This window comes from Mchenga conophoros, linkage group LG12 (assembly GCF_057382185.1).
Source record: "Mchenga conophoros isolate Kocher_MC1m ecotype Shallow Benthic linkage group LG12, M_conophoros_male_GT1.1, whole genome shotgun sequence".
Taxonomy (NCBI): Eukaryota; Metazoa; Chordata; class Actinopteri; order Cichliformes; family Cichlidae; genus Mchenga; species Mchenga conophoros.
Window position 1 is genome coordinate 33,071,281 of NC_140537.1, and position 13,453 is coordinate 33,084,733.

The 13,453-nt window shown below is 43.9% G+C and overlaps 1 pseudogene; it reads right to left on the reverse strand.

The window, feature by feature from the left end:
• Positions 1-4,444: 4,444 nt before the first annotated feature.
• On the reverse strand, positions 4,445-7,342 carry LOC146563027 (nuclear factor 7, brain-like; annotated as a pseudogene).
• Between the last annotated feature and the right edge of the window lie 6,111 nt (positions 7,343-13,453).

Genomic DNA, 13,453 nt, shown 5'->3' on the forward strand with positions numbered 1-13,453 from the left:
ATGCATCCTCCTCCTCATCTGTCAGCTGTTTAACACCTGCTGCTAATTCAAGAAACACGCCTAGTTACCTGGTGATAGTCACAGTTTAACTGGGCAGCCGGTGCTCGATATAACGCAATGTCAGCGCATTTTTCTGCACAAGATAAGTAAATATAGTGTTTTCCCCGAGCGCAGAGCTGCTGGAGCTCGTTTCCTTACAGAGCACTTTATAGGCGAACAGCTTTATCAGCGGCTGATGTCCAATCACCGGCACACAGCTTTCAAACCTCAGCTGAGTTTTAGCTCTCAGTGGTTAAACGCTGGACTTCATTCACTCAGGTTCTGTCTGTCGGGTTACGTTTACTTCGCTGTTTTATTTACAACTGAACAAATCGGTTTGGCTGAGGTTAAAGTTACGTTTCATAACTGCATAGTTTCACAGACGTTTAATGGTTCACTGGCACATGTGTTAGACTGAACTATCATCTAAATATCATCTGTTTTTTAATAGTTATTCAACTGTATTCTAAGCACCAGCTGTCTGTTAGAATGTGATTTTTTTTCTCTCTCTGTTGGCAGAGGTATAAAAATGCGCAGGAAAATCTGACATGCATGGCGAACTTCACCGACGATATTTAGGGAGGAATAAACACACATCAAACATAAATGAACCATTTGTCTGTCTCCATAATTGAGAGAATTTTCTCTTCTTATGTCAACACTCTCTCTCTCTTTTTTTTCTTTTTTTTTTGCTTTTTCGGTCATGTTATGTTTACCTGTCAAAGGCTTGTTACAAACTATGAAACACATTGTGCAGACTTCTTGATGTTAGAAGAAAACTAATACTGCTCATGAATGAGACTAAAGGCAGGAAGGTGTCCTTTAAAACTAAACATGTTAATAGGACCTCCCTGTTTATATCATAGTTTATGATATAGCACGTGTATTTCAGTAATAGCCTGCTGAGGCCACTATACGTGCTGGCCTCATATCAAATGTGAAGGCAGACTGAGTCTATGTTTGACGTTTTTTATATCTGATCTTCCTTTTCAAACATTTAAACAGCAGCGAGTCTGCAGCTGAGGGAATACAAATTCAAATTGTCGGAACAGGTTTGCTCGTTTCTTGGATTCATTTGGTGATTTATTAAATGTATAACTGTTATTCTAATCTGCTGCTGAGTCTCTTACACTTTTCTTTATGCTGTATATTTTCACGTCTCTGGAATAGTTGGCAGTTAGATAGTCAGCTGGGAAACTTTGTGTTAACTCATGGAGCTGAGGATATCGTGGATATGCTGACCTCGCTGCGTGGTGTACAGAGCGAGGTCAGCATGATTAATATTCACAATAAAAATATTAGCCGAACATCATGAAGTCTGTATGTGTTTCATAGTGTCGAACAACCTTTGTACAGTTAAAGCCAGCAGTTACTACATGACGGAAACACCAACGTTATCTCTTTTATGTGTTTATACACAGGTCACGCTGATTACTGAACAAAAACCCAAAGATCAGATGTTAAACAGATTTATTTGCTCTCTCTCCTCCTTAAACATGTTTTTAATGTTAGTTATAATTCAGAATTGGCGACTGAAACACGTAGGACACATAAGAACATCAGGAAATAAAACATCGATAAATATAACCTCAGTAAAAGAAGTCAGCGGGGGTTACTACAGCTGTGTACCGGGGCCTGCGCTTTGTCGGTGGGATTGCTTGCGAGGCGAGCGGGTCTATCCCACGCTTTGCCGTGAGACTGGGCAGACATCTCCGAAATCATCGAAACACTTTTGCAAAGAGGCTGTATCTTGACAAACCGACCAGACACATGAAGATTAAACCACTACATTCTCGGCTAAAAAAATATTAAAACGGTATTTGGTAACACACAAACAGGGTTTTTCAAAGCTCAGTTCTGTTAGCTTCCACATGCCGGTTGTTGTGTGCTAGAAACAATGGCCACCAGGCCAAAGCAATGGTTTTGACTCGATCAGCGTTAACCCCGCCCCCTGAGTTTGATGGGTGAGGCTGACAGATAAAATTATTTCATGATGAGAGCCAGGCGTCAGGACTGCCAAAATGAAATAAATAAATATATCATTAAATAATTAATTAAATGTGTCAATAATTAATGAAATGTGTCAATAATTAATTAAAATGTGAAATACATAAATAATTAATTAAATGTGTCAATAATTAATTAATTAAATGTGTCAATAATTAATTAAAATGTGAAATACATAAATAATTAATTAAATGTGTCAATAATTAATTAATTACATGTGTCATAACTATTTATTTAATTAATTAATTCCAATTTTAATTAATTATTGCCACATTTAATTAATTATTTAATGGTGTATTTAATTAATTCATTATGGCAGTCCTGGCGTTCCATAAATGTGAAGTGTTTGGTATCTTACTTATTGAGGAACGATCTAATCAGTAGAGGTGAGCAGATCGATCCAAATATTGGTAGTATCGACACCGACTCTGGTATTGGTATGGGATCAATACTACCATGATAGGATCGATGCTTTGTTTCTATCCCCACGTCGTTGTATTAAATTAAAACAATTTTTGGAGATTAAAATTATACCTCAAACATGCACTATGAAAAATGTCAAACAACAGAATTTGACTCAAAGACCTTTAGAGACAGGAACATTTACATTCCAGTTTTCCAAAAACCCAGTTTCAAAATACTTGAAAAGCTGGAAGGTGTGTTTTGTTGTGTTAACCAAAATCACAGTGAGTTAGTGATCACTATTTGCAAACTGATGATGAGCCATCTGTTAAGTCATGACACACTGCTCCCCCCAACATAAGCTGTCTACATAGGTTAAAAGTATCGGTATTGGCATCAGCAATACTGACCATGTATTTGCTCAGTATCAGATCAATATAAAAATCTGCAGTCTCACACAGAACTAGCAATCAGCTGATTGTCACTAAACCAGTTTTACAAGATTTATTTATTCAGCTGCAACAGGAAACATTTTCTGCCAACATGTCAGCAGGATTGTGTCTGTGACTAAAGACGACTCAGTGAACAAACACGCAAAAGGTTAAAAATTCCTGTTCTATAAAGACTTTGCTGAGATTTTTTCTCTTGGGAATGTTGTAGTATTTTCTGTTTTTTAGTAAATGTGTTTTTAAATCCTGTTGAGTGACCAAATGTGTTAAAAAAGAATCAAATATTATAAATTTTGACACTCATCTGACATCTATGCAACTTTCTCTATACAAACTTCTCTTCACTGTCAAAATGCTCATTGACAGCTGCAATGTTTTTGTTTACTTAATTGGTATTGCAGATATTTCAATAAGGAGAGATGATCAGATGGAACTGAAAATGATTTATTAATATAAGAATTCAGTTATGCTATTTTGTGATTAGACTATGGCCCATCACAGCAGAATGAAATAGGAACCAGGGGCAATGTCTTGTGTCCTCCATGTGTTGGTATGATGAAATGAGTCATGCTAGATAAGTTTATAAATATACATGACTGTAACTGATGAGTCTAATGTGCTGCTAGAGTGAGAAGTCACTAACTTTGAAGCAGAGCTGAGTTCAGACATTCAGCATTAACCAAACTGCTCCCGTGAGTTTGTATTGATGCACATTCATTTTAGTTCTGTATGCCTTGTTATACCTGAGCAAAATTCCTGCTCTATAAAGACTTTGCTGAGATTTGTTCTCTACTCCATCAAAGCAAACAGTCTTCTGTAATATGCGGTTCATCAGAACTCAGGTTACATTTAAACGGAAATTTAACAATGATTTAAAACCGAGTTTCTTCAAATAAATTTATCAAATCTAATTATGATTGCGCAACCCAGGCCACAAATATTATACTACAATAGAAAAATAAATGTCATCATAGTGAAAGCCATCATAATTAAAATTCATGTAGTAAATAATTCATAAAATGAGTGTAAAAACTCCTGTTAAAACTAGACTATAAGTTCAGATTGAAGTGATTTTCGGGAATGCTCATTTAACGTAACCCTTCCCTCTTCTTCCATAAGAGCACGTTAGCTTCCGATAAATAAAACAGTAACATCAGAGAGCAGAGACATGAATGTAAAGTATCAGAGATATAATTGTGTTTACTCGGAAAATACAAAGGTTTATTTCCCAAAGAAAAACTGGGAAAACTAATCAGTAGAGTTTTGGCCAGATTTGATCCTAAAGAGACAATTTGCTTTATCGTAGCAGGATTCTGGATTTGAACTGATCAGACTGACCTGAACTGAAAGTGTGATTATTCAGACTTTAATAACATTGAGTGATGTTATTTTCTTGTTTTGAGCCAAACTGGATTTCTCTACAGGAACTCTGGGTTAAAGGGTCAACACACTAAAAAGAGTTTTGATCACATTTGATTGCTCATGCAAGACAGAAACTAGTCAGAGTGATTAATAATGAGCGCAAGTTAAATAAGCCTATAACACTAAATTGGCTTTATTCATTTTGCACAGAACAGACTGGCTTAAATTCAAAATTTAAAAATTTATTTTAAATTTATTTTAAATGTAAAAAAAACTAAAGCTTAAATAAACAACCTAGGTGTGGGATTTGGAACAAATGGAAGGATAAGTGTGACGTACTAAACATCGATTGATTGTGTTTGATTGTTTAAGGGGCGATCGTGGCTCAAGAGTTGGCAGTTTGTCTTGTAATTGGAAGGTTGCCGGTTCGAACCCCGGCTCTGACAGTCTCAGTCGTTGTGTCCTTGGGCAAGACACTTCACCCGTTGCCTACTGGTGGTGGTCAGAGGGCCTGGTGGTGCCAGTGTCCGGCAACCTCGCCTCTGTCAGTGCGCCCCAGGGCAGCTGTGGCTACAATGTAGCTTGCCATCACCAGTGTGTGAATGACTGAATGTGTAAAGTACTTTGGGGTCCATAGGGACTAAGTAAAGCACTATACAAATACAGGCCATTTACCGTGTTTGTGTTTTATTAAAGATGGCGGCTTTTCATTTCAGGGTTTCTGGCTCTGGTCTCTTCACTGTGCTTTGCTCCATTACTCCTGTGAACCTAGAACTGGTCCAGTATCTTATATATCTGTTTACAGTGGCATCAGTGTTACAACTGCAACAAGAAAACAGGTTGAGCACAACAGGAGTATTTAAAAAGCACCGGAAGCAAATGTTCTTTTAATTTTAAGGAATCATTTAAATGTAAAAACAAGAATAAAGGTAGAAATTTCTGTGATGAATGTGTTTAAACTCGCATTGAACTACAGATGAACTCGGTTCAGTCTTAATGTTCTGTTTTACCTGTTAAGTGAAGTTATTTCTAACATTTATGATTTACAGTTTAAAATGTGAGAAAATGGAAATAAAATGTTTAAAAAACATTTTTCCATAAACAAAAATATGAACTTTGTCTCCATCTTAAACTTAGAAGTCATTTCTTTGAATTTGGAAAATTTGACGTGTTACTTTAAAATATTATTTAACTGAAAACAAAATGCTGATAATCAGGATGTTCACACTGTTCACACTCAACAACTTTGAAAAGCAAAGAAATCATCATCATTAAGATTTTACAATTTTCAAAATATTTACATCAACAACATGACAAATATTCTGAAAATATTCATTTAAAAGAAACAAGAATATAAAAAGTTAAATTTTCTTACAAAAACTTGAATGGGTCACAAGATTTTCAAATGAAAAAATTCCTTTGGTTTTATGATATTGCTAATAGTTCCATTAAATCAACAACATTAAATCCCTAAATTTCCCTAAAATTAAGCTGCTGGACTGAACAAATAAGGGGAAAAAACAGTTAAAATAAAGAATCAGTTTACAATCAAATCTCAGTCTGACAGATTTTGATATCAGAGGTTTTAGCGTCTCCTGCCTTTCCCATACCAAAATATGGGAAGAGTTTCTCAGTGAAAGTGTCTCTGTGAGTGTAGATGTGAGTCATGTCTTCAGGGTCATAGAAGGACACCTCCCCCCTGTCATAGTCCAGCTGGACTCTGATCCTCTGGAGACTCTTCTTCACTGTCACAGTCTGACCATCACCATTAGTGTATTTTCCACTGCGATGATTTAAACACCAGATTCCATATTTTGGTGAAACAAAAAGCTCTCCCTTCCTGTCAACTGACTCTTTAACTAAACCCACATTCCAGACAGGATGTTCTCCCACCTCCACCTCCCAGCTGTGTTTCCCTGAGCTGAAGCCCTCAGAGCCAAAAACAGTGGGATACTTAGTGTTTCTCTCTGGATTATCAGGAAGCTGCTGATTTGTGTCTCCTTGTCTCACACTGGTCAGATCATCAGACAGATAGAGCCAGCCACTTGCAGTGTTTGGGTCCATAATGACAGGACTGAAGTGGACCTTCTCCTTCATCTTCTCCCACACTCTGAAGGACAGGTTGCCCAGGTGTTTGGCCACATCTATCAGTGCTCCTGAGACCAGCTGTGGATCTGACACTGAGCTCTGGGCTCTGGCTCTGAGTGTCTTTATAACTGCTGAGGAATGGCACGCTGTGTTTCTGCAGCTCTTCTTCAACAGCAGAGATGCTGTCTGACAGAGAGGAGATCTGCTCCTCAATCATCTTCATCTCTCTGCTGATAGTCCTCCCCTTCTGCTCCTCTTCCTCCCTCAGAGCTGCCAGTCTGGACTCCTCTTCCTCTTTCAGGAACTGCTGGAGCTTGTTGAACTCTGCTCTGATCTGCCTCTCTGTGGACAACAGCTGTTTCTTGGAGTGTTGAATCACCTCATTGTAAGTTTCCTCCACTTGTTTGTATTTGTTCCTCTTGTCCTGCAGAGACTTCAAGTCAGATTTCAGCTGCTCCTTCAGGTCACTGACTGCTTCTTCTACAGGAACCACTTTGTGAGTCTGGTGGAGAGAAAACTCACACACAGGACACACAGCTCTCTGCTCGTCCACACAGAACAGTTTAGGCTCTTCCTCATGTTTACTGCACACCACTGTTAATTTCTTCTCTCCTTTTTCCGTCTCAGATGATCCAGATTTCTTTCTTCCAGAAAATGAATCAGCAAGTTCTTTCAGAGCAAAGTTCACAGGTGGATGATCCTTTGAAGATTTTCTTTTACAAACTGGACACTTTTTGTTTTTAGTTTGTTCCCAGAATTTCTGCAGGCAGCTTGAACAGAAGCTGTGGTTGCAGCTCAGAGACACAGGATCTCTGAAAGTCTCTGAACACACATGGGAGCTCAGGAAATTTTCAAAAAGAGCTCTCTCAGCCATTTGATCTTTAAGTATTATTAACTCACCAAATTAGTGTCTCTTGAACTTTCTGATTAAAATCCTCCAAACGTGTGTTTTTCAGCAGAGATCTGACTCCCTGTAATGGCGTCTCAGCTCAGTTCAAAAGTGTCGGAATTTACTTTCATTTTCATGAATCACGATCACGTGTTAAACTGAAACACGCAGATAACACTTGTGTCCGTCAGAGGGCGCTGTGTGTGTCATTCAGATAGTTTTCAGTTTGTGCTCCTTAAAACGACACCAAAGTGAAAAATGAAGAAAATCTTGACTTCTCCTTTTAAAAGAAACGAAACCTAAATAGAACATAAAAATGACACAAAGAAGGTGAAGCTGTTGTGTTTCAGAAGTTCATCACAGGGTTTAGATTGTCAACCTGCCAGACCTCTGCTCTCACACGCAAAACAAAGAAAAATTCTTGACCCTCATGAACATGAAGCAATAATTCTGAATAAAATGCAGCTGAAATACATAAAATCAAAAGTTTATTCTTTATACATAATACATCATTAAAATATGCTTGTTATAAACTAAATGTATACCAGTGAAGTTAATTTCCTTTGACCAGATTCAATCAAAGATGACTGTATTACTGTAAACTGACTACATCCTGTAAGTAGTTCGAGTTCAGGGACACAGGATCTCTGAATGTCTCTGAACACGTTACAGTTCAGGAAAGTTTCTACACTCAACAAATGTCACATCTTTACAGCTTGAACCTTACAGTCCTTCAAGAAAGCAAAGTTCTTTTAGAGAATTCACCTGTTGTAATGGTGTTCTAGTTAATTAATAACCACCAAACACGATATCTGCTTTTACTACCTGGGCTGTGGCCTCAAACCTGCATAAGAGTTTAGACCTTTAGACTCCAACTTTCAAGTTTGTCATGAACTGAAATGTGATGAGCTGACCAGTGTGAGAGATGTCACAGAAATTATAATGAAAAATAAAGAGAAAAATCACAGTGAACAGACCAGAAATGCTAATAATCAAAAAATAAACAAACTGATATAAACTGTTGATATGACATAATATGACACTGAACTGTGACAACACAGAAGAATTTACTGTCACATGTCACAAATCAGATTCTGGTCAAAGTCATGTTTAAGGTCCTACTGCCTCGAAGTTGTTAATCACGTCCACTTTCTTGAAAAATAATTAAAAAGACAAAAAACAACACTGTAGAGCTCTTATAAATGCATTAAATGAAGCCAATGAAAGAAAAAATACAAAGAGTGAAGTGTTCAATAAATCAATACATAATATGACACAATAAGGATCTTATGTCCAAACTATTTACAGGGATTGTGGTGTGAGGTGTAGATTTTCTGTATCCTTGTGTCAGTGAAGCTGAAACAGTTGTTGAAGGAAGTGTTTATCTGCAGGTCCAGTAGGAGATGCAGAGGATGGTTTGGGTCCATTATCCACAGCAGCAGTCATCAGGATGGAGGGATCCAATCAGGTTGTATAAACCAAAATAATGAAATATTCAGTTTTTGTTGTTTTTTTTACAATCCTAACCTCATTACTTTCACCAAATAAAATATTTTACGTAACGTGGAGCAACGTGAGGATGGTATACCGATTATTGGCCATGATTGTAGCATAACTATCCACACAAAACACGGGCTTTATTCAGACCATGACATGTGAATTAAGACAATAACTATGGTGTTATACTTGGTTAGAGTTGTAGGGACTCCCAAAAACTTCCTTGAGGTGACCGCTTTTGTGATTTGACACTATATAAAAAAATGAATTGAACTGAATTCTCTCTCTCAGTAACTCAGAGACCAGTTTCCCATGAAAAATCTGTTTTCTGCATTATTCGCTTGTTTATTACGCACCAGTCTACAGAGAAGTAAAAGTGAAAAGTAGTCGTCCAAAAAATTAATCAAGTAAGAGTAAAGTAGTTGGTGAAAAGACTAATCAAGTACTGAGTAACTGGTTGTAATGTCTGATTTATTTTTCACCTTAAAAAAATGCTATCATACATACTGTAACGTTCACAAGAACCAGACGGTTGGGGTCTCAGTTTGTCCGTTTATTCGGCACATAAGCCAGCGGGTTGTTAACTCAGGGGGAAGCGCTCTCGAACTACACCTCTCTTCAGCCTGGCACACACACAGAACAACCAGGTCCCCCCACCCCTTCCTGTACACCACCCTCACTACTTCCTGCAGCCCAACCAAACATGAATCTTAAAGGAACAACAACAGTGTGCAGAGAAAACCAACATGTCACTGTCCAGTAACACTTAACCATCGTTACACTGCCCCCCCAGCAATAAGTTCCTCGTCCCCGAGGGAACGACACAGTCTCTGAGGCGGGGCGGTAGCCTACGTTCCCTCCTTGACCTCCTGAGCCCCTGAGGAGGACGCGGAGCTTCGGGGCTTTGGGGTGAAGAGTCCGAGGGGGGGGAACGCAGCCCCGGTCGGGGGCCCCTCTGAGCAGGGTCATGGACGCTCTGTACACGTCCCTCTGGAAAGGAGGGGAGGGACTGTCCTCTGTAGGGGGCCATCCGGTCTCTGTGCAGCGCTACTATCCTCCCCCTAGGAGGCAACTGCACCCTGTAAACAACCTCCCCCACTCGCTCTAGGACGCTGCAAGGCCCCACCCAGCTGCTATCCAGTTTAGGACACCGTCCCTTCTTCCTCTTTGGGCTGTAGACCCACACCAGCTCCCCAGCACGGAAGTGCCTCCCTTTAGTGGTGATGTCGTAATTCCTCTTTTGGCGCAGGCCTGCCTTCGCCAGCTGCTCTCGGGCGTAGGAATGTGCAGAATCCAGCCGGTTCTGCAGCTTCCTTGCGTAGTCCCGGCCCGGTGGTGCCTCTGGCGCGTCCGGGGGTTTCCCAAAAGCCAACTCTGCAGGAGTTCTCAGCTCTCTCCCTAACATGAGCAGGGCAGGCGTACATTGGGTGGAGTCCTGCACTGCCGACCTGTAGGCCATGAGGGTAAGGGGAAGATGGTAATCCCAGTCCCGTTGGTGTTCTGAGGTAAGGATGGCTAGCTGCTGGGCCAGCGTCCTGTTAAACCTTTCCACCAGCCCATCGCTTTGGGGGTGAAGTGGGGTGGTGCGGGTTTTCTTAGTCCCAAGGCGTTCACACATGGCAGCAAATACCTTGGACTCAAAGTTACGCCCCTGGTCACTGTGGAGGGTCTCTGCTGTCCCAAAGCGGCTGAACATCCCCTCCACTAATACATCAGCGACAGTCTCAGCCTCCTGATCTGGGATGGCGTATGCTTCCGGCCACTTGGTAAAATAGTCCATGGCCACAAGAACATAGCGGTTTCCTCTGTCTGTGCGAGGAAATGGGCCCATGACGTCCACAGCTACTCGCTCCATTGGAGCTCCTGCTGGTTGCTGCTGAAGCTGAGCCCGGGACTGGTCTTGTGGCCCTTTGTGTGAGGAACATGCATCACAGCTGCGGCAAAAGTCCTCCACATCCCTCCGCTGTTGACCCCAGTAATAGCCCTGGCAGAGGCGGCGAAGAGTCTTGGAGACCCCAAAGTGGCCAGAGCCAGTGCTCCCATGGCAGGCTCCCAGCACAGCTGACCTCAGCGACCTTGGCACCACAACCTGCCACCTCTCCTCCCCCGTGGCAGGATCCTTCCAGGCACGCTCCAACACCCCCTCCTTCAGCCTGAGAGCTGCAAACTTGGCCCACAGCCCCCTGGTACAGATGGAAAACCCAGTGACCTCATCCCAAAGGGGTTGCTCCCCCTTCTCCAGCCACTGCAGGACCGGCAGCAGGTCTGTGTCTTGTTCCTGCCGTGCCCTCCACTCCGCTGCATCCACCACCAGAAGAACCCTGCAGGCGAGCTGTGCTGCTCCGTCTATTGTCGTGAGTTCCCGCTCTATTTCCTCTCGCTTCTCACAGTAACGGGCGGGGTCAGGGGGGGCAAGGACTGGGGACTCTGTCAGCGATCTGCGGAGGGTGTCGAACACCTGCTGACAGTCCTGGGTCCAGATGAAGTCACGGTCCTTCTGCAGCAGGTGGAAGAGTGGTGCGGCTATGGAGGAAAAGCCCTTCACAAACCTCCTGTAATAAGACGCCAGTCCTAGGAAGCTTTTGAGCTGTTTCTGGTCTGCTGGTGTGGGCCACTCGGTAATGGTGTGAATTTTTTCCTCCAAAGTGCTGATGCCCTCACGACCCAGCTTGTGGCCCAGAAACTCCACCTCCCTCCTCACGAAGTGGCACTTGTCGGGATGCAGCTTCAGGCCTGCAGCCGCCACCCTCTCCAACACTTGTCTCAGGGCATCCAGGGCAGCATCAAAGGAGCTCCCGTGCACTAGAAGATCATCCAGGTAAACCAGACACCGTTGCCGTGGGACGCCAGCCAGCACACTGTCCATGAGCCTCTCGAAGGTCGCAGGAGCGTTGCAAAGGCCAAAACTCAGGACTTTGAACTGCCATAGTCCCCTGTTAGTGCAGAAGGCTGTCTTCGGTCTGGATTCCGGGGACAGTGGCACCTGCCAGTAGCCACTCCGCAGGTCCAGGGTGGAAAACCAGGAGGACCCGGCTACTAAGTCGAGGGACTCATCAATCCTGGGTAGGGGGTAAGAGTCTTTCTTCGTCACTTTGTTGAGTGGTCTGTAGTCCACACAGAAACGCATCCTAGGACTTTTTTTCTTAGGCACCATCACCACCGCGGAGGCCCACGGGCTATCAGATGGTTCTATGATGCCCGCCTTCATCATTTCACACAGCTCCCTGTCTGCAGCCTCCTGATGAGCCAGGGGCAGGCGGCGGGGGCGCACTTTAATAGGCTGGGCATCCCCGGTCTCAATGACGTGCTCTACCAAGTGTGTCAAGCCAACATCACTTTCTTTCAGGGCAAAAATGTCACTAAACTCTTTTAGTACCTGCCATAGACTCTCTTGCTGCTGTGGAGTCAGCCCCTCACAGTTCTTTGACCAGATACTCCTCACTGCTGAGAGCCTCTCCTCCTCCTCCTCCTCCGCTCGCTGTTCTGCTGGCGGGTCTGCAGGGGTCTCTGCGGTGGAGGTGGACGCCGCGGCAGATGCTGTGCAGACCGGGGGAGGACTAAGCGGCACCTTCTTCCCATCAGGGAGTACGAGGAGGCCTTTGCCTAAGTCCAGTACACCACCAATGGCTCGTAAAAAATCCAGCCCAAGGATGCAGGCGTCCTGCACGTCAGCCACCCAGGCAGCATAAGACACACCGAGGTCCCCCACCTTGAACTGGAACACTCCCTTCCCTCTCATTGGGGCCAGATCACCGGTCACAGTCTTAAGTTGCACGTTAGTCGGTTGTACAGCAGCTCCGGTTGGGACAATATCGGGTCGGACCAGCGTTGCATTGGATCCCGTGTCCAGCAGGGCCGTACAGGACACCCCCGCAATCGTCACTGGAACATGGCAAAAGCCGCCAACCTGGGTCCAGCCCACAGTGATGGCCGCACCGGGTGGAGGTGGCGGTGGTGTGGGGATGTCGTTCTCCCAGGCCCGTGTACTCCCGCCTACACGGGCCCGTGGGCGTTTCCCTGAACCGCTGCAAGCTTGGGGCACTGCCTGATGAGGTGTCCGACTTGTCCACATCCCCAGCAGCTCTGAGGTCGGCGGTGTGGGCCAGCCCGAGGGGAAGGCGACTGCAGCGAAGCTGTCTGCACCAAACTGCACAGGCCCGCTGGCGTCTCCATCTGTTCCACAGGTGCTGACACAGCCCTCACCACGTGTGCGTCGTCAGCGCCCCCAGAGGATCCTGCAAGCATCTCCCTCTCCAACGCTAGCTCCAGGGCTGCACTGAGTGTGGCCGGCCGAGCAAGCTGAGTTTGCATGCGGAGCTCTTTAGGGCTCAGGGCCTGCAGGAACTGGTCCTGAGCTAACTCCGCCTGCACTGATGGTGGCATGCTGTCATACGCCCTCTGGCAAAGGCACTCGACTTCATGGGCCAAAATGCGGAGGGGCTCACCTGGCAATCTGCGTCTGTTGTGGAACTCCGACCTCAGCAGCACTGGTTGGTTATACTGCCCGAAGCGCCTCTGAAGTGCTCCGACCAGAGCATTATAATCTCCCCTCTGCTCCTCGGTCAGCAGCAGCAGGCATGCAGCTGCATCCTCACACAGGCACAAAGCCAATTGGAGAGCTTTATGTTCCTCAGACCAGCCAGCTGCAACAGCTAACAGCTCGAACTGTGCGATAAACACTTCCCATGGCGTCTTGCCGCTGAACTTAGGCGTTTTTATA